Source organism: Amyelois transitella, chromosome 10, assembly GCF_032362555.1.
Source record: "Amyelois transitella isolate CPQ chromosome 10, ilAmyTran1.1, whole genome shotgun sequence".
NCBI classification, from domain to species: Eukaryota; Metazoa; Arthropoda; class Insecta; order Lepidoptera; family Pyralidae; genus Amyelois; species Amyelois transitella.
In genome coordinates this window covers 2,425,767-2,449,980 of record NC_083513.1, presented here as the reverse complement: position 1 = coordinate 2,449,980, position 24,214 = coordinate 2,425,767, and the positions used below count along the sequence as shown (strand labels likewise).

The following is a 24,214-nucleotide window of genomic DNA, read 5'->3' as shown; positions in this document are numbered from 1 at the left end:
GTCAGTCTCGGTTATATCCTCGCATCTCTGGAAGGGATCCCGGAGTGCGTTTTCAGACAATGGTCCTAATTTGGATTAGTCAGATTTTTACACGAAGCGAACACCGTTTTCCCTAGATGAAGGTGCCTATTCCCCCTAGTCACTTTTTACGACATCCATGGGAAAGGAATGGACTGGTCCTATTCTTAAGTGCCGAAAAGCACACTTTATGAGAAAAGGAAAACCAAGACGATCGTACAAATCAAATGATAATTTCCTTGTGTAATATATTTTTATTAGTTTTCTACAATCTTGATTTTAATTATTTATTTGATTTATAATTTAATAACTTATTTTATTTTTAAATTATAAAACATAATTACTTTCATCTCTCTCTCTCTCTCTCTCTCGTCATTTTGTTTATGTATGATTTATAGTACAACAAAGTCATCGACCTCTCCTAAATGATCAGACTCTTTTCCATCAATACCTGAACGGTCCATTAGTCAAAACCACATTTTTCGGTGTTAAAAAATTCATACTCACTTATAATATACTACGTCAAAATGGCTTCCGTTTCAGGTATGATATTTCTCAAAACAACATTTATGTATACACAACGTTTTTGAACATTTTTTACACTGCCATCGAGCTTTCTTATGACATTCCACACACCGCAGTTGGCGCGGCAGCTTTTCAGGGAAGTGTCCATTAACACCATCAGAAATTGCCACTGTTGAACAAAAAAAAACCAGCATTACAATTTAGTTTTAAGAATTAAAATGGTATTTCAATGTTTTATTCTTAGTTTAGACTACTCTTTTCTCTGTCTGTATGTATGCGCTAACCTTGAAAAGTTGTGGACGGATTTCGTTCCTGTTTAAAATATTGGAAAGAGGGTTTCCTAAAGAAGGCTTATATCTATTATTTCTACCTGTTTGAAGTTCGAGCGGGTCGCTTGTTTACAGGAGCTGTAAAATAAATAAACCAACAAGCGCCACTCCCTAGATTACTAGTTACTCACCAATAGATGGCGCTAATGCTCCCTTAATGAAAAGATTAATATTTCGAAGGTCTAGATGTCTTGCTTAAGTAAGATTTAAAGAAAATCGAAAGACTAAGATACTTCTTTTTTAGAAGATTGGCTAGAAATATGTCACTTTCACTGAATCTCAAATTAATCATTAAGTTTCCCTAATAGGTCACGTGGCCCTTCGATTTTTGTAACTATTAGCTGTAACTTCCCAGTAAGGAATATTGACGTGATACCAGTAAGTATATGAGTACCTATACAATTATTTAGAAATTGTATTTTTAGATAAAAATTCTAGGTACTTTAATAGTAGGTACTTGAAAACGGAGAATGCAGTAAATGAAAGTCAACAAATTATTTCAATGCATTTAACATTTATTGATAACATCACAAATTGTTGTTACACATTTATTCTTATTAATAACACGAAACATGTTTTAAGTATAACGCTACGCTAGGGTCAAACCGAATAAATTAGATATACATAGGTTAGTTCCGGATATGTACTGTGATTTTCACTACTTATATTAAATTCGTACAAAAATGTTATCAAAATCGACGGCAAAAATTTCAGCGGCTCCGACAACTGGAGAAACTGTCACATTGTCTATCTGTCTATCTTTTAATGTGAAAGTGTATCTTTAACGTTAAAACCACTGAACCGATCTCCATAAAATTTTGCATACATACAGTTGTACGGAGAAGGAAATGGGAACTTTTGACGCAGGCGCAGCCACGGGTGAAAACTAGTAAAACTATAAGTAAGTATGAATTTCAATTGGTTTGCACTAAATAGGTCACAAACAAATTTTTTAATTAAACCAAAATTTTAACATCATAAATAACAATAATAATAAGTAAGCAATAATTATTGGTAAATTAAGCAAATTCTATACAACTTTGGTATATACAATGGTACGTATAAAATTGTACGTTTTTCTGGAATGTTTCGATTTCCACAAAATGGAATAAATATTTTATACAAATATTGTGTTTTTTACAAATGTACAAATTTTAGCGGAAGCACCAGCAATCGATTTTCCATACAAAAATTTATTATTTACTTGGACATTACATATTTTTTCTACGTAGAATAAATAACCGCATTCTGTTAGCTCTTTTTTTATTTTTATAAGTGAAAGTCAGAAAATACCAGATTGTATGCAAAAAGGGTTCCTGGTGGTTCCTTATCAAATCTTATTGTCTAGATGATTTCTTATGAAAAACATTTCGTATTCTAGTCACTAATATTTTACTATGGTATACACATAAACTTAAATATAATAATAATGTGTCATGATGAAAAATATACCACATAACAATACATTTAGAAACTTTCACCACAAAAATTTAGTACGAACAAGTCATTTTTTTACAACCAACAGTTCATTAATTGTAATTTAACAATGAGCTTACGCAAGCATAAACAACAATGTAATTTTAGTTCTAATTAAAGTTATAAACATTAGAGGCACTTATAAATGTAATGTATAGGGTGTTATACTGAATATTCCACAGAACAAGGAATGCCGCACGCTTAGCATTGCGGGCGTTCCTAACATGACAAAGATTTCCAATATAGCCGTGTAACCACACGGCACCAATACAAAAAAGAATAAGACCACTCCATCTCTTTCCCATGGATTTCGTAAAAGGCGACTAAGGGATAGGCTTACAAACTTGGGATTCTTTTTTAGGCGATGGGCTAGTAACTTGTCACTATTTGAATCTCAATTCTATCATTACGGCAAATAGCTGAACGTGTCATATCAGTCTTTTCAAGACTGTTGGCTTTGTCTACCCCACAAGGGATAGAGACGTGACCATATGTATGTATATATTTATTTCCAATGTTTTATAAAGGTAATAAATAAATACAAAAAATGTATTGATTTGATTAAAATCAATATCGTAAGATTATTTTGTATTTAATTTTTAAAAATACGCAGTCATTCGGACTTTTGATTTGTTCTAAGAAAAGAATATGTAGTCACTTTTATATTATTAAGTAATAAAAATATGTATGTATATATTAAGTAATAAAAATATGTAGTCACTTTTGTTTTATTTTATTATGTATAACCCACACTCAACTATTCCATTCAACCGTTCAAAATATTTGTTCACATATTGTCACCCATTCACGGGCTAAGTACATGATTAACTAAAGTTCGCCAATATTTTGCACAAATAAATTTAAAGGGGGTCCCATTAGTCTGTATGTCTTAAATTCAAGTTCGCACAATGTTAAGTCAAACAATATGAGGAAAAAGAATTATGTTAAAAAAATGCGAACTTTATTTTCATCATTAAACCATTCACCTGGACGTGGCCTTCTTCTTCAATCTTTTCGAGACTATTGACCCTGTCTACGACGCAAGAGGTAAAGACATGTATTTGGAACCGAAAAGGGCTTAAAGAACGGAGAGTATTTTTCATCCCAATAAATTTTCTATTACCGTGGATTAAACTATGTATGTACAGAAAAGGTACCCTTCTCAGCTTCAAGGCATATTTATAATTCTAAATTAATATGTAACATACTTATATAATGTTTACAGTGAACGCTATAAGTTAGATCTGTTCTTCCTCGACCCATCATGGTCGTGTTCATTAAACATTTTAACTATAGCATCGTTCAAAGTCGTCAATTTCGCTTTACACCCTTTATCACTCTTATTGCAAACCCAATGTATTTCTTTCTTCTGATTTATATGCTTAGAGCGTTTCTTAAAACGATGCTCCCCCAGGATTATAATGGCGTTACCGAGACGCGACCAGCTGTACCGAGGTATGAGAGATTCTGTAAAAAAAAATAACATGTTCATAATCAAGCTTAATCTAAATTATAAACCGAATTACCGTGTCTGTTAGCGAAGAAAAAACAGTGTGTGCCAGTTTCTTACCTTCCCGAGCATATTGTAAACGTCAATCGAGAAAAGGGATTTAAAAATTAGGGAATCTTCTTTTAGATGACGGGTTACATACATACAAACATATAATCACGTTCACCCTTGCGGGGTAGACAGAGCCGACAGTCTTGAAAATACTGATAGGCCACGTTCAACTGTTTGGCTTACTGATTTTATTTTATTTATTTATTTAAGGTACACCAACAGGATACATGTTTACATTTATATGATACATTCAAAAGTACTTAATCTAGCATGCAACCCAATTAAAGGTGAACACAGCATTTACCAATAAAAGTAGTAGTAGAAATACAGTTCATACATAATATACATAATATAATAATTTACATAGTTTCATTTACATTTTTTGTTTATTTATTTTTTTTTTATTTAATATGAATTATTTACAGTTGATTAAATAACTGATTTAATTTACTTTTGAGTTTCGAAAGGGAATCATGGTGAATATCTAAGTCACACTTTTCGTTTAACTTATTATAGGCAGTAAGCATTCGCGGTAAGGGCGCACTTCTTCCGAGGTTAGTACGCGATATAGGTACAACGAAGGTCTTAAATAGTTTTCTCCGACAGTTTGGCCTAGGAACCGTGTACTTAAGCCTAACCGTGCCATTTTGACAGTCGACTATGCCATTAGTTAACTTAAATAAATATATTAAATCCAAAATCTGGCGTCGCTTATCAAGAGAAAACAACTCAAATTTAGATAGTCGCTGGCTATAATCGTTTCTGTAACTAAAGTTAGGGGTTCTAAATGCTAGCTGACGGGTAAATGCCCTTTGAATACGCTCAATGCTGTCGCTATGTTTTTTATAAAATGGATTCCAAACCACACTCGCAAATTCCAGGTGGCTGCGAACTAGTGCATTAAAAAGAACAATTAGAGTATTTACGTTTTTAAAATCTTTAGTGTTGCGTTTAATGAACCCGAGCATCTGGAAGGACTTTGTGACAATGGCATCATAATGAGGTATGAAACTCAGCTTACTATCCAGAGTCACACCCAAGTCGCGGATTTGCTTCACCTCCCCCAACATAACATTGTTGACTGCATACGAGGAACTTAGCTTATTTTTATTTCTGGTAAACTTAATATGAAAACATTTACTGGGATTTATAGTCATACTATTTTTTAAACACCAGTCACTAACACGATCCAAGTCATACTGAAGCTCCTGCACATCTTGCATAGTAGATATAGTTTTATATATTTTCATATCGTCGGCAAATAGTGAGTATTCACTATGTTTTATACAATCAACAATGTCGTTCATGAATACTAGAAACAAGACCGGACCGAGATGCGAACCCTGGGGCACGCCTGATGTTGCGACATATGGCTTTGAGGAGTAACCGTTTGTTGCCACTGTCGACTTCCTAGCCTGCAGATATGAAGCCAACCACTCATGAAACGAGCCACATACGCCATATGCTAATAGTTTATCAAGCAGAAGAGAGTGACTAACTTTATCAAAGGCGCTACTAAAGTCAGTGTATATAGCATCTACCTGCGTCCCCCTATCCACCTTGTCGGTCAAATATGATACATGATAGAATTGAGAATCATATAAAGTGACAGGTGTCTAGCCCGTCCCCTAAAAGAAGAATCCCAATGACGGACTAACAACCTCTCTTTGAAGATTAATTATATCATTAAGCTACAGCTAAACGTGGCTTCGAGGGGAAGAAGGAACGAAGAGATAAGCCTTATCAATGATGCTGAGTGCGGAAATAGTTTCACGTTGTTTTGCATCACCTGCATCACATGTACGTCATTCATAAAAGAATTAAGTAATGTCTGAAAACGTCATATAAGTGGGAGTGTGCAAAGGAAATAAAAACCAGTAAACCGTAACCATGATATTTATTATACTCATATAAACTTATTATAAAATTTTATTACATTCTCTCTAATTCATAATATTCATAGAAATTTCTAATAATCTAAGTATAAAAATTACTTATATATAAAACTTGTTGCTTAAGTACCTACCTTAATTATTAATAGTGTATCCAAAAAAAATTTAAATAATATATATCTTCGAAATTACAAATATTTTTCTTTCATATCCTTTTTAATAATAATAATAATTAACAGATTTAACTGATACCAATCAGAGGTATATATACTTCCTATTATTTTTATTATTCAAGAATCTGTCTACATGAATTATAAAAAAAAAACATGAATACATATGTAAGTACGGGTCTGATTAATCTATCATAGAATCTAACAGAACCGAAGAGATAGAACAAGAGAGAAAATAAAGCATAGCCTCTTCGTATGTACTGAACATACTACAATTAACAATGTGATTAAGAAAATAATCGCAGAGACATTACTGGATGACTACATTCGTCTCAATGTTCGAATATTACTTGACTTTGCATCACAGAGGGGAGCCCAGGGTCCTGCCACCATCCTAGATGGCAAAGTCAAGGTTTAATACGGAGCGACAACAGTCTGACCTCCGCAATATTTGCAGGAGAAACCTTATCGGATCATGGAGACACTATCCAGGAACCTGAATCTGCAGGTTTCCTCACGATGGATGTTTTCCTTCACCCCATGTGCATCGGTTAGCACTCAAACAAATGTAACTCAGATTACTATTAGTCAGTCAGATAACTGGACTTTTTCGGGGGGAGTTACACATATGCTGCCTGTTTTTAAACAGAGGGGTTAATGCGGGTTTTACTCGACCAAACCCGTCGAGCAAGTAATCACGAATTTGTATGGAATTGCATTAGTGCCATCGCGTTACCACTAGATGGCGCTGATCAAATCACATACAAATTCGCCTTTATTTACGACGCGTTTGATCGAGTAAAAATCGCACTTACCCCTCAGGACGCCTTATATCTCTAAAATAAATCCTTATTTCCTTAAAATCCTTATTTTAGAGATATAAGGCGTCCTGTTTAAAGACAGGCAGCATGCCAACAAACAAGCACTTGTTGTATCTACAAAGTCGACAGGAGGTCCTGTTGCTCATCGAAATTCTACATTTACCATCGCCTCTCTTACACCGATAGTTTTCAAACATGTTCCCTTGAAAAGTCCGTTTGAAGAATCCTTTACATGATTCGCAAGTTTTAACCCCGTAGTGGTAGCCGCTCACCTCATCACCGCAGATTGGACAATTTGAAGCTGAAAAATACAATAAGAATCATTATTTTTAATCAATAAAAACGTAACGTTTTGTCAAACAAGAATCGAATCTACGCACAAAATATATAAGTACATATAAATAAAACTGTGATCCCGCAACGTGCGCCATCAAAATCACAATAAAAATAAAAAATAACAAATAAATATCATCTTTTTATCAATATTAAACATGCTTTATTTTAATCAATTCATGATTTTGAATCATATTTTTCTGAACCAACGTTATTTATTATGTAAGTATACTCACAAACGAGTTTTTTCCTTCCTTTTTTGATATTGCGTACTGTAAAATAAAAAAAAAGTTATTTAGACACGCTTATTTTTAACATGAAATCATAAATCGGGCAATTTATGGTAGAAAACTACTTCAAATAAAGTAGGTTTAGTACGTAAGGTAGATAGGCAAGACGTAGGGTAAACCAAAATTAAAAAAAAAAAAATTATGGAACATTTCTTGATCTTCTACCGCGCCTATTCGAACGCACTAAAGATGGCGACATCCCTGCTAGTATACAATGATCAAATCTACACGCTGGACATAGTGTCCTGGTAACACGGTTCAAAACGCAGTGCCCGTCGCTATTGCACACGTAACTTCTACTCTTGTTGATGGTCCTTTGAAAGAACAGCCTGCAAGATTCACATGAGCGAATACCGTAATGCATCCCATTGACTGGGTCTCCACAAATAGGACATAATTTAACATTATATTGCTGTTCTGAAAATGAGGAATAAAATAATTCAAAATGTCTCTAAGGGATAGGCTAAGTATCTCCATATAAAAGGTAAGTACTGGGATAAAAGATTCTTTTTTATTAGGAATTTGTCACACGACTCGTTTTCAGTCGATTTATTAAACTTTACGGAGAACTTGCTCCTGGCTCAATCAAATCTGATTAATTCATAGCTCCGAGGCTTCTAGTCTATGTTAACCATGACGTTTCTGATTGGTTAATAAAAAAGACAAAACAAATGATGGTCACTTTTATTCAAAAATCAAAAAGCTACCATTTATTTTCACATACTCACAGCATTTACGAATAAAACTACATTTACAATAGATGTAGGTATATTCACAGCTTCAATGTGCATTATTGCGTTAATATTTCGTCCTATCACAAAATACATTAAGGACCCGATATTAGTTGACCTAAGCGTAAATAAGTTAAAATACTTATTGCGCTACAAAAAAAAATCATAATAATCTAAATAATAATACAAGTAGGTACAATGGGCGGATCGCAAACGAAATCTCTTTCATGTTGAACTAGAGATGAAAAAATAAAAATTGTACTTAGTGCACGTGCACATACCTACTGAAAACTATTGCATGTTAGATCAACTCAAATTTCGGGTACAGTAAAACCATATTCCAATAATTATTGAGAATACAAGAATTATCTACTTTATTGAATCTTAGCAAACTATGTCCTTAACTGTAATCATACCACCAATTATTGCAACATGTGCATCCCATATGAAGCACGCTATGCGCCCGATCCAGGACTAGTTAATATATGGGGGAATTAATCACATGGTAAAACAAGGAAACCTACCCCGACTCTGCAAAAATAGTTACAATATGGTCTATGTTTCTTTCTTTCTTAAAACTAAAAAAGAAATCAAAATCTTTTACAAAACTTGATGATTGATGGGACTATTTATTTAACAGAACCTGAACAATAAACAACCAGAGTCGTTTCAATGCGGCGCAACTCACAAAGAAAAGTTTAGTTTCCATAATTACGTAGTACTAACTAATTTATTTTCATTACAAATTTACTAATTTATTGTAGGCATTACTAATTTTCACAAGTCATCAAAATTTTCAGCAAACAATTATAAATTAGTTAGAATAAAATTCTTGCCGAAAATTTTGATGACTTGTAAAAATAAGTACTCATTAAAATATTTAGTTTTTACAGAACTGTAAATAATTATGTTATAAATTTTAACCAGTTTAGTATAAAATACTTAAATATTTCAATGACGAGTTTCCTTATCTATACAGTAAGTGAAAATCTTAAGGTGCTAAAGAGATCGTAGGTACGAATGCCTGATTTTTTTTTTGTTTTTTTGTTAAATAATAAAGTTTCTACTTAAATAAAATAACAATAAATAAGTAATATGATATGAGTATAAGTCCAGTCTTTAAATTATCAATAGAATACTATCACAACCAAAAATAAATGACCAAAAAGCATCTTACGTCAAAGACTATGTATGTATATACAAACTTAAGATTAAGATATTATAGAAAATTTTTAGAACTTGTAAACAAAGAAGGTGGAACAATCATTTTGACTAAATTTCGTAGAATTCGATTTGTGAATAAAATAAGTTTTCAGTATCATTTTATTGCAAAAAATATTCGTCAGCAAGCATTATAAATCAAATTAATAATTAAATTTTGGTAACAATGACACTATCCACTTCATCGAATTACAACGTTAATTTTGTACTATACCTTTTAAACCTACAGTACCAAAACATGAAGAATTTATTCTTTCAGGTGTAGAAAATTCAGAAAACTCTTCAGTAAAACTGACTCGAATGACTAGATTGATCAGAAGCGATTTATTGTAATATACTTTACAATCACGAACACTTTCATTTACGTAGTTCATTTCTCACACAGCGCACGCGGTCCGTTTCAAATCTTACCTTTATCTATTTTTTTTTTTTCAAAATAAAAACAACGCAAAAACTTTAGGAAACTGATCAGAATTTGTGCGTATAAACGATGCAAAGAAATGCAGCAATGATTTCTAAACGCCTAACGCCACCACCTAACCGGTAACATAACAAATGTATCTTGCTCTCTTATTTTAAGTCCACCTCCATCCCCATTTTTTTACTTTTTTCTGAATTATTCCTTACTAACTTGCGACATATAAATCTGTCCTAGGAAGTCCCATCTGGTTTCAACTTTTTGAGGTATTGGACCACCAGTTTAATGGCGAACGGTGTGCTCAAGTTATCAATTTGACCCAATGGTCACATTTGAAACATTTCTTTAAACATAAGACCAGCTTATTGAATTTTATGAAACATTAAACAAATAAACAGTTCTTTCCGCGATTGATCAACAATTCCGAGGCGTCGTGGTTATGGAACCCTTTGACTTCAATGATTGTGGTTCCTTCCGTCTTCACGACAGCTTTGCAGCATTTGTAGGAGTGGGTGGAGCACGTCCACCTGACGATGCCATTGCGCACCGAATGGCGACAGTACGTGAAATTGTTGAACACGATCAAAGGCTTGCCGCGCAGAGATTGAATGACGAAAGCCTTTTTGCCTGTAAAAATTAAACATCAGTTGAATACTGCATACATTCAAACTGTTAAAAAGCAAAATAGGTTAAAAGCAAATAGTATATAAAAACACATGCAATAGTTAGTTTTATTTATGATTTCCGTAAAGGATACGAGTACAAATGAAAGACAATGTACAAAATAATTAATATATTTTCTACGAATAGAGAGCTATAGAACACGTGTGAGCTAATACTGAAAACATATCAGATATTCCATGGTTAAAATTAAACTACTTAAAGAAAGAGGCAAGAACTACAAAGAGATCACATCTTTAGTTTTTATCACAAATTAGCACCTATTATTATAAATCGAGAGTTTAAATAAATGGTCTAGGACACAGTAAAGGCTTTTAGGTCTAGGTCTAGGTAGGTTAGTAAAAAAAGCACCACGAACTCTTGGTAAATGGTGATTTCGATTTAAGATCTAAAATAATAGTAAGACAAAGTTGAGAAGTTTTTGCAACAAGTTAGGTAAAAATATCGTTGAAATATATTTTTTACTGAAAATTTAATTCCTAAAATATATCTTTCTTTTAGACTAATATTATCAAATAAGTAAAAACAATAAGGGCAGATTGCATTGGTTTCTCTCAAATTAAATTTCACATTAAAAAGATAAGAAAAAAAATTAAAAAATCCTAAATCCCCGCAATGTCATACGAAAAATTCAGTAGGGGGATGATTATGCGAGTTCTTGGCGAAAGTCACTTTGTTCTTTTCGGTGAGGACCCTCGCCGGGCACCCGTCGTTGTGGGTGTAGCACGACCAGCAGCCGTGGTCGCCAGGAGAGTCCCTGATGAAAGTGAAGTCTCCAAGTTTCATCAACCTCTCCCCGTCTCGGGAGATCATGAAAGTTACTGAAAACAGATGCCACAGAATTTTAAGTACGTTTTGAAAGTAAAAACTAAAAGTTTTGGTGCCGTTATAAATTAAAATACGGTTTCAATTTTATTAAACGTTTATTGTAATTCATTGGCTTTAAATTTATATACAGTATTTTCTTTTTAATGATATATTTTTTAATATTGCCTATTATAGATAAAGATCTTATTACGCCTAAGTTAAAGAAGGCACAGTTTACAGCTGAATTAAGTTTGTAAGTTTCTAGATTCTAGCCACATTTTCATTCACATCACTCTATAAACTGACTGCTTTTGAGGTTAAAGCGACCATCCACTAAACAACACACACATAGGTTTTTCATATATGTTAATTTCATTTATTAACTATACTTATTATACTACCACGTCCTAGTGAACTTCATTTAAGTAATACAAGAAATATTTTTTTACGTTCCACTAAACTGTGGCCGAGTGCGTTTAGACATATCTATATAGATACATTTGTACTTTTGAGAGCACGTACCGTACCTGCATTCCTACCTTATCAATAACACGCGCTACATAGAAGAAACATTAAATTAAACATGCATTTTACACAATGCCAAAACAAGGTTCATTTTGTCCACTTTGTCATTACTTACAACCTGTTATTTGAATTTAAAATCCATTACTGTTAATCTGAACTGGCCTTTGAGTATTTTCGAGATTGTTGGCTTTGTCAACCCCGAAAGGAATAAAAATGTCATTATAATATGTATTTCCGAAACATACATAAGACCTACTTATCATTTTGTTTAAAAATAACAATGTGAGGTTGGTATTTCTTTTTTTATAATTAACCTTTTGCGAACTTGTAATAACTATACGATACTATGACCAAATTTATTTTACCATAATAAAGATGAATATTGGTGTATGCTTTTTTTGTACAGACAACTACGAGTGTGGTACCACCGTACAAGCGTGTTTCTGTTTGAGGTCCCACACTCATGGGGTAAATGACAAACGTTGATAATCTTATTTTCCCTCTGTTAGGGATTTGAAGATGATATTCCTTATTCATTCAACGTTCGTGAATTTACATTTTAAAAATCTTTCCTTTTCGATCCGCAAATGATGATTGATTTGAAAAGTTTTAGTCAGTCACTCGCCTGACGTCTGTCTTTCGTCAGTCATACGCCATACATCCTCAAATTTTTACAGCCTACTTTAGATAACTCATGATTTCGCCCGAACAAATTAGCGCCATCTACTAGCGAGTAGCTGCATACTACTAGCTACTAAATGGCGCCGGGTACTTTCCTTCATTGCTCCATCAAGACATGAAGGACAAACAAAGTCACTTCCCTACTTTTAGTATTATTAGTAGGTACCTGGAAGATATTGCAACACAGTGTTTTCCTTTGTATCTGTCAGCCTGTATGGCCATAGGCGTAGTTACAGAGTGAATGCTTAAACTGGTTCTAGCTCCTCAATTGGTCCATATTTTTTTGGGTGGGTAACTAAACTTTTCTGGGGTAGGCATGATAGCATAGAGGGTACAATTTTAAAGTCTGCAACGCTAGGCTAATTTGGGGTGGGCAGAGTCTACATACCTTACTTTTTCCTACACCCATCATTAACAAATTAATGACTTTATAATAATTTTCTATATATTTATATTAGCTTTTACTATTACAAAATTGGCAACAACTCAAATAAATCTTAATAACCTCTTTGGAAACATTACAATATTTTGTTTTCAACTCTGCATCCATTACATCTTTATCGGCATGGTTAAACAACAAGTGTATGGTGTGAAGAACTCCAAACAACTCATCAATGTGGACATAAAATTTTATATTTGGGTTTGCTTCATCCTGTGGTTTTATCAAACGTTCCCTTCCACTAATTTCGGTCACATCGTAATTGGCAAGCATTTTGTAGTCTTCATATGTTTTATTGTAGCGCTGCTTGATGTCTTTCACTTGTGAAATGAATTCTTCGTATCTGTCAGAGTCAATAAAAAAAATACTATTTCCCTTTTTACGAACAACGGTTCTCTCAAGTTTATCGTTGAATTCTTTCTTCATCGGAGCTACTCTGTTTTTAGCAAACAACTCTACTCCTGCAAAATATTTTTTTTTTATATTACTAATTTACTACAGATACAATATTTTAAAGAATGATTTAATAAAAATGAAGATTGTTTTAAATAATACAAAAAATATCAAAGTAATTTTTATTAAAGAAAAAGTTCACAAAATAATTATAAGTAACAAACACAAAACATTTTTTTTATAATTTATTAAACAACAACAAAGAATAAGCAAACTGCTCAATTTAACATCAGAAATTAATTTGGAAAGAAAAAATTTGCTTTTTACGTCATATCTTAGAGAATATTGTTTATCATGTATAAAAGCTGTATAGCCTATTATTTTAAATTAGCTATGCATATATATTTCTTTGTTTGCATAATGCATACATGTTCACACATTTTCATCCACTCTGTGTTTTCAAAGTATTTAAATAGATAATTACTTGTACATGTTATAATGATCATAAAGAATTATTAATTGATAGAAAAATATCAGTTCTTTAATAAAATTTGGGAAAGTAGGCAAATTCAAATCAATGTTTGAATATGTATTTACCCAAAAATAAATTTAAACATCAGATTTGTATTCTTTGTATATAAATCATATGTTCTTTTATATAAATCTACTATAAAAAGAGGCAAAAACATGAAAAGTTGAATAGACACAGGTAAAATGTACCTACATTTTCAAATCATACAAATCTTAAAAATAACTAATATGTTAACATTTTTTTAATTTTCTTATACAAACCCACCTAACACGAACATATGCTATAATCAAGTAGGCCTGAATTAATCTATGAGTACAAGCGGAAGGGTAAATGACCTACTTTATGCTTTAATGTCGTTAATTGGAAAAACCGATTTCACCACAATTATTTCATCAAAAACTTACCTAAAGTGCGGCCAGCAAAAAAGAGTAAGTTATGTGTATTATAAACGTATTATAGTATGAAAATTAAACATTAAAAAAAATTAACAATCACAAAATAACTTTTACTCTACGAAACACACCGATTAAGGTTAGGTTTTAAAGAGAAGAACACACAAAAACGATTGATAGTCACAGTGCGATTAATTGATGCTTATAAAGCAAAATATAATTTGCAAAAACTTTCTAATATTTATACTTTTAAAAGAAACATTACACTGTTTTCGTTTCAACTTGCAAGGAACTCAACACTATTTTGACGACTAACAAGTTACGTCATTGTCACTGTGACAGTTACGTTTCGTTTCAGACAAGGCTGTCTAGTACGTCAAATGGGTGTTGAAGCTAAATCGTATATCTATGGCACAGTAGTAAAATGTTCTCACTTCTGCTCACTTCACCAACGCGTCGATGTAGTAAACGCGAATTTATATGTGATCAGCGTCACCTAGTGGTAACCCAAAGGCACTAATGCAACTCCATACAAACTCGCGTTTACTTGCTCGACGCGTTTGACCGACTAAAACTCGCACTAACCCCTCTGAAGATCATCTAAGTAGCTTTATATCCGTACATACATAATTTCACGCCTTTTTCCCGGACCTACATACGCCCACGCTTAACTTACGCCGCGCCAGCTTCTCTCTCTATTAGAACTATAACTAACGCCCCGCGCTATGTGCGAATTACCTTGATTCACAGGAGATTGCGGATGGAGAGCTTTTATTAGGCATCTAGCTAGAAGGCAGTTCCAACGAACAGGAGAGTCGACCCTACCACACATGCAAGAGTTGGCCTCCCTCCACGCCAGAACGCCCGACACAGCTACCCTTGCCTCGTCGTGACCCCACCCGTCTCTGACAATTAGGTTTGTTTTCTCTACATCGCTGAGAACGCTCGCCGGCCTCAAAGCCCGCTGAGCCGACTCGCGACACGAAAACAAACCCCGGCATTCACTAGTGATAGTTTAAGTGTTGTCTGTATGTGACGTCAATAAACGTTGTAAGAACAATACTAGTGTGTGGTTGTCCATTGTGTAAGATTCCCCAAAACTACTTAGTTGAATAGTCCACTGTTTACTGTGTGCCAAATTAAATAAAACAACTTTTGTGTGATCCATTTAATATTTACTTACATTTATTTATTATAATATTTATTTTATAACAGACTGGTCAGTTTAGAAAATGTACCCAGATACCCGGTTCAAGTGTTGCGTAAAACATACACAAATTCGTTAGCTCTCGACTTGAACATGTATGTTCAAACAGGACCAAAGAAGGCTAGCGAAACACATTTGTTGACCCAGTGTGTACGCAGCTTAAGATACCAAGGCGGTGGTGCACTGCTTTCCATGACAACGAAATTTGGTAAATTACTTTCAGAGCTTTTACATCTTAAACTTTAAATAAAGAATGAAACTAAAAATTAATAAAAATCATTCAAGTACCTACTTTACTGTATTATTCTATTTGTCTAAATTCGAATGTAATTACCCTCTTTTGTCATAAAATATCTCTGAGGAGGATGTGTGTGGTTCAAATCGTGATACACAATTTCATTATTAGCATTTAGCCTGACTTTAGCAGAACATTGACTTGAGTGTTTATTGGAACACAACCAATTCCTGGATATTTTGTTAACTCTGTAAAAGGAGAAGTGATTTATCATCAGTAACTGGCTACCGCGAGATGACGTCACGATCCGGTAATTAAGACCTGAGGAAAAATAGTAACATTAACATCTAATCACGTATTTATCTCTTTCGGGGAAGATAGAAGCAACAGTCTCTAAAAGGCTAAAAATTCTCGGTAACCTGCACAGTTATGATAAATGAATATGGAGGTAAAATAAAGGAAAAAGGTTGTTCAAAACATATAAAGAAGTTCGGGTTTAATGGGGAAAAAAAGGAAACCAAAGTAAAAAAACCCAATCTCAACCAAAAGTGACTTTATTTGTTTGTTTGTTACCTATTCACGGGTTGTCTATTGAATTAATCTTCTTAAAATATACCGTACCTTATAAATTAAGTCTGGCGAAATACATAGGGTACCTTTCACAACGTTAATAACTATAGTTCCCCTGGAATTTGCGAAAAACCTGTATTGGTGGTGCTAAATTCGTCGCTTTTTGTAACAAGGTGGCGTTTAATTTGTTGCTTTTTGTTGGTGTTCCTAATTTTGCAAATGGCGCTAAATTCACTGCGGGTAAAAGCTAGTTACAAATAATAATTATGACAATCGTTTAGTAAACATTTTATTACATCATAAGATTTCTTTGGGATATACGAGTACCTTAATGTCAAGAAATAATTACTTGATCTTTAAGAGAAAAATCTGAAAAAAAAATTACGTGTTGCCGTCAAGATATTTATTCGCATAATTAAAAAAATATTTAAAGCCTAAAAAATCATTCGAAACCGTCCAGAAGTTTCGGAGATTAGCGTGTGCAAACAAACATTTTTTTAAAATTAGTACTTCTGATTCTTCATCGCCCAGATTTATTATTTTTAAATTTTTAAAAAATAAATTTCTTTACACGGAATAGCAATTCAATGTACTGAAATTTCTCTTTTACTATTTAATTAGGTACCTAAATATTTGTGTAAAAACTCTATAATTCTAGCTTTCATTCATTTATTCTAATTGCACATAAAAAAAACAAATTGCATATTATACTCGTAACATTATAAGTATAAGTAAAATGGCGGACTTGTTCCAATTAGGATTTCTTCCAGTAAACATTTAATGTATGTATTAATGTATTTATATTTATAATGAAACCTATAATATATAAATTGTAAGTGACCGATGCGTTTGTCTGTACTCAAAACTGATACTGTGGATGTATACTTATAAGACGACCAGAGAAGCTACTAATGAGATTTTGAGTTTGTCGATGGTATTATTAACCTATCTACACTTTATGATAATTTCCGTCCTCAGATTGGTACATTTTTATAGGGGGATGATTGTGGTGGGTATTGGCGTACAAAATGTTGCCTTCTTCATCAAGTTTCAATTTGGCTGTACATTGGGTAGTTAGCTTTCTCGAACAATATTGGTTGCTGGAAGATGCGCCTCGCCTAGAAAATGTATGACCTCTGTAATATAACACCGATTTGCCGTTAAGTTTTATGCGATGACATGTATCTGTAAAAAAGGCAACTATATAAAAATATGTAACATTGAACTATGTAAATGGAAATCTTTTGTCGTGATGTTATAATCTACTTATAAAAGAACAAGGATGACTTTCTGATCAACAACTAGCCTAAACTATAGAAACTATCATTTATAAACTTTGAAAACGCTGAACAAATTTTAGTCAAATATATGCCTGAAATTAGGTCTAACTTAAAAGCTAGGATAGTTTATATACGTATTATCGAATATCTGTAGTTAGGTAATTGTAATGGGTAACAAACAATGAAAGCAAAACATCTGAACAATTGATATATTGCCTGAGAATTTGTGATATTTCAAGAAGATTAATTTAGTACGAGTATATCGTAGAGAACCTGTGAAGAAATAACAAACAAAATAATAACAATAATATTAGTCGGAATAGTAAAACAGCTCGATAGAACACAGTTGTTTATTTCAACGATTGGGACACATTAACTTAAAAAAGAAATTAAGTCATTTCCGACAACTATATAAAAAAAACCTTTTATCAATAACCATGACACGCTTTAAAGCAACTCACGATGTATAAACAAGGCTTTTCATAATCTACCTATCTTTTCGTTTCTTCTGTGTCCCAACACACTTTACACCTTCTACTCTTAGTTTTTTTGCGAGGACAAAGTTGTAAAACGTGGACTTTGAAAGCAGGTCAAGAAGGGGACATATTGGTATCCGGCACCAGATTTTTAATTACTGACGAATCAAAAATGACAGAAAGGGAAACTTTGGGAAAGCTTAATGAACTTATGCATACATTTTCTACAGACTCACTGACCTCTATCTCTATAAAAATGACAATTTTATGTGAGTATTGAGCACAAATTTTGACGTTCATTGCTAATGTCTACCGTATGGGATTGTAAGTTTGGCGAATTTTTTTGGAAATCTTAATTTTATTTCGTGCTTTTTAAGTGAAATTTCATATTTATTTGTGAAAATTGAGCTAAATAAACTGTATGTATGTAAGTAAAAAATGTGTACGTTGTAAAACTCACTACACACAGACACACATCACTAATTTTAGCTCCATGGAGAATCGTATCTGTCATTAGAGCCAAAATGGCGACACTCAAGTCCAGCGTGTAAATGATTGGAGGTCAGGTCAGGTACAGACTTGATGCATAATTCCGCTCAAGCGAATTTATCACGGTAATCAAGTTTATCATCGAAATATAACCAATGAGGAAGAAAAAAATTCACCTCCAATTTTTACTTCGTCTGTAGCTGTTGGAAAGAAACGGAGATTAATTGAAAAATGACAGTATTTCCCTAAATGCCATAATTTAAATAAAAAATATGGAATTAATAGATAAAAGGCCATACGAAATTCCACTTTCATTTCATGGAATAACATTTTTAATTTTTGTTCGTTTTCCAGATTAGTCAAATTTCAGTATTTTTTTAAACTTATTACCATCCATCCAACCTGTAATATTCTCCATTAGAATTTCTAACAAGAGTGGGGCGTGGATGATTATGGTTATTGTTAGCAGATATAAGTATTCCATTCTTGTCTACTTTCAAAGTCGCCGGGCACTGCATTGTGACTTTCTTCGAACAATACTTCTGTATTCTGGCTGAAGATGTCTTGGAAAAAGTAAACCCATCGTATAAAAGAACTGACCTTTTGCCTATATTGATGACATGTAGATCTGTGGTGGAAATGAAAAATGTCACAAAATAAATGGCTAAGTTAACATTTTTCTTTACCTACAAAATTTTTTTTATTCATATTTAACTGGTTTTATACATATACTCAACGGTACATAAAGATTTTAAAATATTTTTAGCCCTTCACATCATAGTCCATAAAAATCTAAATAAGTAGGTAATGTAGCCTCTTAGTTGTCATTATTACACCGGGCTAGGAATATGACGTCCTATGGGATCAAATTTTTTTATTAATAAAATAAATAAGGAAACGAAATCTATCAAATTTTTTTTTGGTAATAAATCAATTAAATTTATAATACAAAGAACGAAAACTAAAATTAACATATAAAGAAAACAATACAATACTTACTTTATTATATTAACAATAAATCATAATTTTAATAATATATAAAATTAATTAAAAGTTTTTGTAATTATGTTATAAATTTTTAAATATACTCTGAAACCAACTCATTACATTACCATGGAGATACTTCTTTTTATTTTGCTTTGTAATATATTCCATCAGAGCATTTAATAAGGTTAGGGGGTGGATGATTGTGATTTGTGTCCGCCTTAGATATGAGACCAAACCTGTCGATTTTCAGTCTCGCCGTGCATTTTAGCTTTTTTTTCTTGGAACAATACTGGAGAAAATCGGACAGACCTTGTTTCGAATAAGTATAGCCTTTGTATAATAGAACACGCCGATTGTCTACTGTGGCGTACTCGTACCAATCTGTCGATAAAATAATTGTATAAATAAAAAAATATGCAAAATATTCCAGGTCGAGGATCATTTAAGGTTTTAGATAAAAATATGTATTTAGACAATTTACTTTTTCAGAGATCTAATGTCTTATGATATTTTCTTGAACACGGATCAATGCATAAATGTACAATGCAAACTAAACAATAAAAACGAGTACTTGATCAAATTTTAAAACCATGATACAAATTTGTTAAATTCCGCTGCAATGTTAGACGACAGTGGCTTCATGTAAAAACCTGACTTAGGTAGATCCAAGATTATCCAAGATCATGGTCACATGCGATCCCTGGGTTTTCTCTAAGAATGATAATCAGAATATCATTCCAATGACCTCCGGAATCCTTACAGGTAAACCTAAATTTATATTGGATCGATCATGGTTACATTACCCATCCAGTTGCCTGAATGTGCAGGTTGTTTACTCACGGTGTTTTCCCTCACCGTAAGAGCGTCGGTTGATATTAAAACTAATGTACATAACTTCGCAAATATTCATTGGTGGGATTTGAACCTGTGACTTTGTGCGGATCACGTATAACGTGCTGATAACCTGGCACGTTACCGATTTCACCACCGAAATTCTTGCTCTCCTATTTTATCTTATTAATCATGAAACGTTTTTGAGAAAATCAGAACATTGGATTTGATACGAGTATTATCTAACTGATCATAGTATTTCCTAAACAAATCCATTTGCGCTCTCCTCTCTTGCTTTTTTTTAATATCTTTCATTAAGATATTTACTTCAAATCGGTTTAGCTCTTTGGCTTAATTAAAGAATTGAGATTTAAATAGGTTGCTAGCCCATGGCCTAAAAGAAGAATACCAAGTTTATTAGCCTAGCCTATCCCTAACTCGCCTTTAATGACATCCATGGGAACAAGGTGGAGAGGTCCTATTCTTTTTTCTATAAGTTCCGGGAACCACACGGCACTATTTGGTTTCTCTATCTACCGCAAAGAAAACTTTAATATGGTTATCTTTACCTATGTGTGCCACTTGGTAAAAGTAAGAGTGCTAAGTATAAACTTAGTTTGTTACGTACGATTTTTTCCTTACCCGCATAGATGATTCAACTGGTAGTAGAATTATATTTATTTTCTACCAAAATTTTCCAATAAAGTGATTCCAACCCTAATAAATGATACAATGTTGACGTGAGAATTATTTTATTAAATTAAAATCCTAAATCTTATAATATTCCCCGTTTGGACACCTGTGTAACTTGGGCTTCGGATGATTATGTTCGTTCGATTGTAACATAAGGCCGGATGCGTCATATTTCACTTTGGCGGGACATTGCGCTTGCGCTTTTTTTGAACAGTAAAATAAATTCACGGACGATCCTTTCCTTGCAAAAGTGTATCCTTTGTAGTAAATGACCTTATGACCATTCAATTTGATTAGCTCATAGTTATCTGAAAAAAAAAGGAAAAAAAAACACATTACAAAAAAGAAAAAAGTTGAAAATGTATGTATGTAATTTCTTAAGCTCTACAGCGAGGTATACTCGTAGCTGCTGGAATTATGTAAATCAGATACGAGAACGGGATAGTATTTATCAATATTTTATATTATTATCGGATTTTATTTTGTTTTGAATTTTCTGTATTTTAATATTCATTCACTCATATAATCACGTCTATATCCCTTGCGGGGTAGTCAGAGCCAGCTGTTTGGAAAAACGGATAGGTCACGTTCAGCTGTTAGGCTTAATGATAGAAGTTAGATATTCAAATTGATAGCCTATCGACTAAAAGAAGAATTCCGAGTTTATAAGTACTTACACATTTGTAATTATTTGTTTAATATTATATAAAACACCAATTTATCTTAGATATAATATATGTATTTGACATAAATTTGAACACCTTATTTCATAATGATAAAATTAGCGCACCTTGAGTTCTAAATTTAAGCGACTAAAAGTACAATTTGAACAGCGCAAAGATCAAAGACAGATAGTACTTATTACATCACTAGAATCTGTTGAGAATAATAAGGTAAATAGAATCTGTTATCAATACATGCTCGTATAATACTCGTAAATGTGTAACATATTTCGCACGCATACTATGAAAATGACCTAACCCGAAAACGATGATTCATTGGAAAACGCAATTTATTGTAACACTTTTGGAGCGTTTCCAGCATTGGCGCAACTTGCTTAAAAATGAAAACTTCTGCTCTCATCTGCATCGAAACTTTTATCTTTTTACGCAATAACCAAATAAATCAATGTCAATTTACCTAAATTAACTATTTTAACCAAAATTTCAAGATAAGTCACTTCCTTTATGATGGTTGCGAATTTTTTTTTCTCTTCAATAAATATGATATTTTCGTAAATATATTTTTTCTTTATTCCAGCACCACACTGCATAAAATTCTCATAGTTGGAAAAAAGTTGCAGTCGTTTCGAGTCTCATGCCTCTTTCTTATCTTCTAACAATGTCGTTTTTCTATACTATTTAATACTTTTACATATTCTGTAGTAAGTACAATAACAATAATGTCTTAGCTGACTAGAATTATATCCTTATTATTTTAACCCTGCGAATCTTGCGAGGGCCTGCTATTATCCCTTTGTCCGTTTTGTAGTTTGGCACTGGTGTCAACTAGGCTCTTTTGGACGGAGCATGTAATAACTCTAGCGAACCGTCGCGTCGCCTCAATATATAACCGTTCAATTTTAACTCGTTCCTCCTTAATTTCAATATTCGTACTGCTGAATAAAAATACAGTACATGTAATACAATTAATCGCTCATGCACGTTCAAATTGTGTCGGTTCAATTACAAAATTTGCTATACATGTCGATTCGAAAAAAATATATGAATCAAGTAATTCGTATCAAATTGCAATCATGTTAGTACTGTTAAAAAAAAACATAAATTATTCATTCTTTATTGTACTAGATAACAGTCACGAACACGTTCTGATCTATTATTTACAGTCAACAACACATTAAGTAATCCAAATTCACGAGAATTCGTCTCTATTACTAAAGAGATCTTTGCAGGGGACTTGATATGCGGTTGACCATAGTGTTTTAATGGTGTGCACTTTTGTTTAAACCAAAAAAACAATATTTTAGGATAAAAAGACAGTTTATATTCTTAAATGTTTACAATTTTATATAACTCCCTTCCGCTGTCTTAATCAACTTAGGAGGCGGGTGATTGTGTTTAGTCAGAGCAGTACGGATATTGCCTTCCTTATCCAATTTCAGTTTAGCTGGACATTGAGCAGATATCTTCTTGGAACAGTACTGGTTACAGATCGAAGGACCATGTTTAGAAAACGTGTGGCCATCATAAAGAAGGACCAACCTGCCGTTCACTTTTATCATTTCGTATGTTTCTGTAAATTAAAAATTGATACGTTGAAAAGAAAATTTGCCATAAGTAAGAATCTTAAACTCCTTTCCGTTTTGTTAAGCGGAATAGATTATAACAGACGAGAAAAAAAATATTTGCTTTACGGACAATGTTGCTAATTGAAATCATTATGACTGCATTCTGAATAATCGTAAAGGCATATATGTATATACCTACCTTATATCTTTTTTGATTCAAAATAATATTCTTATATCAGATTATAATTATAAAAAATATATATCAATTCATATATAAAAAATATATCGTTAAAAAAATGTTCATTAAGGCGTTTTATACTCTTTGGAAATGATCTGTCTGTCATAATTATTTACAGGTCTTATAAATGAAATGAAGCACCGGCAAGGATAATAATCTATGTAATTTAAAAAAAAGCAACTGAAAGAACGTCAATTCGCTTTAAATTTTCCTTGAATACACAACTTTTCCGACCTTACCAATAAGAATTGTTACCGCAGTTTAATATAGAATCCGTTTTTGCTCTGACGGTACACGGGTGGTGGGTGGGTATGGTCGACACACCCACCCCACACTGTCTTACCATCCTTGCCAACCTTCAGCATAGCTTTGCAACCCTTGCTGATCTGGCTCGAGCAGATCAGTTGGCGCCTCCCATTTCTATAAGAAAAAGTGTACTTATTGTACATAATAGCGCATCCTCCACGTTGAATTGGCAGGAACTGTACTTGATCTGAAAACATACCAAATATGTGTATCGATAAAGAAAAACATATAATCACGACTATATTGCGGGGTAGACAAAGCCAACAGTCTTGAAAAGACTGAAAGTTGTGATTCAAATAGTGACAAGTTGCTAAAGACAAGAAGAATTCCAAAATTATTAGCTTTCCATTAGTCGCCTTTTACGACATCCATGGGAAGATATAGAGTGGTTATATTCTTAAGTACCGGGTACCACACGG

General features: G+C 32.9%; 1 long non-coding RNA gene across 1 annotated transcript; it reads right to left on the bottom strand.

Moving 5' to 3' along the window:
* Window positions 1-5,780: 5,780 nt before the first annotated feature.
* On the bottom strand, window positions 5,781-15,759 carry LOC132902206 (uncharacterized). Its single transcript, XR_009657050.1, has 3 exons — window positions 14,248-15,759; window positions 7,362-7,397; window positions 5,781-7,093 (listed from the first exon to the last, which is right to left on the bottom strand). It is a non-coding gene; the product is annotated as an uncharacterized LOC132902206 (long non-coding RNA).
* Window positions 15,760-24,214: the final 8,455 nt, after the last annotated feature.